Raw genomic sequence first — 2,877 nt, forward strand, 5'->3', positions numbered from 1 at the left:
ACTCAGCTTCCACCCACAGCTCAGTTTAGCCAATAAAGGATATTTTATGGATAAACCACATAACTCCATTCTTGCTACAACCACGTAGAGTAGAAGAGAAAATATAAATAGTAAAATGTGCATGTAAGTAAATTGGAACGAAGAAATGCTTCTCCACTTTCCACACATGATCTAAAAAGACATTGTCAAAAATGCAACCAGCATCTTACCCCTACATTTTTTCCAGTTTTTAGTGAAAATCAGCATCTGTATAAGGTGTTACAATTAGCTCTAATAAGGGAGAGAACCTGTTCTGTATCATTTTTCTTGACCTTTGAGCTGCATGCATAGCTAGCTTTTCACAGGACGGCACATCTCTTTCCAAAAATTACATGCTGTAACTAGTATGTTCAATCTTCCAGTGAGTGGGAAACAAACAAAACACAAGAAATACTGGCAGCTCTGTTAGTAAATATATGTGGAACTGTGCAAATAATAATTTGGGGACCTAGACTGTCATTAATATGTTCTGAGACTCTTCTACTTTAAAATAACTACGAGAAAATTCACTTTTAAACTAACATTGCAGAGATTTAAATATTTCTTAAACAGTAAAAACGCCAACGAAAAACCTTGTAGCCAGTAGATGGTGCTACATTCAAGCAGTATTCCTAAAATATGCCATCACATTGTCTATGCCATCAAATTACTGCTTGCTTACTTCAATCATTTCTAAAAAGGGAATTATTTAAATTAGCATTTGTTCTGGCCTGCTCAGAAACACCAATTACAGGTCTCTCTCACTGACTGCTCCTGGTCTCATGCTCCTAACTATGCTAATATCTCTTGGCTTCCAATCACCATTATTCTCACTTTTGGCTTTATTAGTAGAAGTCAGTCTTTTCAAGAACAATACTGAGATATTAGACCTCTTTGCATTTACATAATTCTGCTCATTTACTCTGAAATCTTGGGTCTGGGGCAATTAATTTTTTTCCATTCACTTCCCTGCACCAGTATATCATCTAAGCAATTCAGTTTAACACCTGAATTTCTAAATTATAGCATGATTATTGTAGTGAACTGTGACAAAGCATTTCATCACCAGAATCATTGATGAAATCGTCTTGTTCCGTGGATGAAAATTATTTTTCACCAGCATGTCTGAAATATTCAGTGTATCCAGCAAAAGCAGCACAAAAACCCATACACTCCTCTTACACTGTCCCCTGCCCTGGCAACAAAACGTGCACAACGCATGTCCATAGCAGGTTCCATCTGAAACATGCAACAGCCTCCAAAGCAGGGGCAGAGGTTCTCAACTACAGCAATTGCTCCTAACACAAAACAGGAGTCTCATGAACTGTATCACTGTCTTTCATTCGCCTCCATGTGCTTGGGTTTGCTCTTGGAGAAGGCTGGTAACTGAGAAGACCCCGTCTCCTTTTCTTCTTGTCAATGCTCAGTGGCTTGTAATCCCTGGAGAAACACGTCCATATAAACCACCCTGCCTGTGAAAGCTGCATGTTCTGGTAAGGCAGTTTATACACAGATACACTGTTAGTCTAGCAAATGGGTTATACTCTTGCATCGGCACATGGATTAAAGGGATGCATAGTTAAAATTCTCCCACCCAAAATTCCAGTTTCACCTAGAAAGCAGTGACAAAAATCAATCTATTTCACACAAAAAATATTGATTTGGGCATAATTCAGAAACAACTGATTCAGCTTGCGTGTTTTGGCAAAACCATCCTCAACTGTAGCCTTCAGGAAACAGCATAGCTGAGACATGGAACAACAGATGCAGGAGTCCCGGCTCAATCTACAGCCCCTTCAGAAGGCTGCAAAGCCTGAATGAGGGCAAATGGGAACACCCCAGCAGGGGGACCTGCTGTTGACTGACAGCCGGCTGAACAGGAGCCAGCAGTGTGCCCAGGGGGCCAAGAAGGCCAATGGCATCCTGGCTTGTGTCAGCACTAGCGTGGCCAGCAGGGACAGGGAAGGGATCTGACCCCTGTACTCGGCACTGGGGAGGCCGCCCCTCGATTCCTGTGTTCAGTTTTGGGCCCCTCACTACAAAAAGGACATTGAATGACTCGAGCGTGTCCAGAGAAGGGCAACGGAGCTGGTGCAGGGTCTGGAGCACAGGTCGTACGGGGAGCGGCTGAGGGAACTGGGGGGGTTTAGTCTGGAGAAGAGGAGGCTGAGGGGAGACCTCATCACCCTCTACAGCTGCCTGAAAGGAGGGTGCAGAGAGCTGGGGACGAGTCTCTTTAACCAAGTAATAAGTGATAGGACAAGAGGGAATGGCCTCAAGTTGCACCAGAGAAGGTTTAGGTTACATATTAGGAAGTATTTCTTTCCAGAAGGGGTTGTTAGGCGTTGGAATGGGCTGCCCAGGGAGGTGGTGGAGTCCCCATCCCTGGAGGGGTTTAAGAGTCGGGTCAACTTCGCGCTGAGGGATCTGGTGTAGTTGGGAACTGTCAGTGCTAGGTTAATGGTTGGACTGGATGATCTTCAAGGTCCTTTCCAACCTAGTTGATTCTGTGACGACCCTCCACATCCTCCGCACAGGTGATTTGTGGCAGCCATGGCTTTTCTTCACAGGCAGTCTGTAGCCTCCCATTCTTGAATAGGAATGAATCACCAACGTCTACAGCTCCGGAAGGGAGATAAACATATTTCTGTGTCTCACTGGGATAAGGAAAGGAAATCATTTGATGTTGAGAGATGATCAGATAATATGACTGTAGAAGTAGCCAAGATAAGGACTCCTTTAGAGTATCAGTATGGATTGAGCTTTCAGAAAGTACCAGTGGAAGGGTCTGAACAAGTACTGTGTTTTGTTTTGGTTTTTTTTAATACTGTTTAACTGATCAAGATTCAAATCTGATTG

This window comes from Athene cunicularia (genome assembly GCF_003259725.1).
Source record: "Athene cunicularia isolate RWA chromosome 2 unlocalized genomic scaffold, athCun1 chr2_part1, whole genome shotgun sequence".
Taxonomy (NCBI): domain Eukaryota; kingdom Metazoa; phylum Chordata; class Aves; order Strigiformes; family Strigidae; genus Athene; species Athene cunicularia.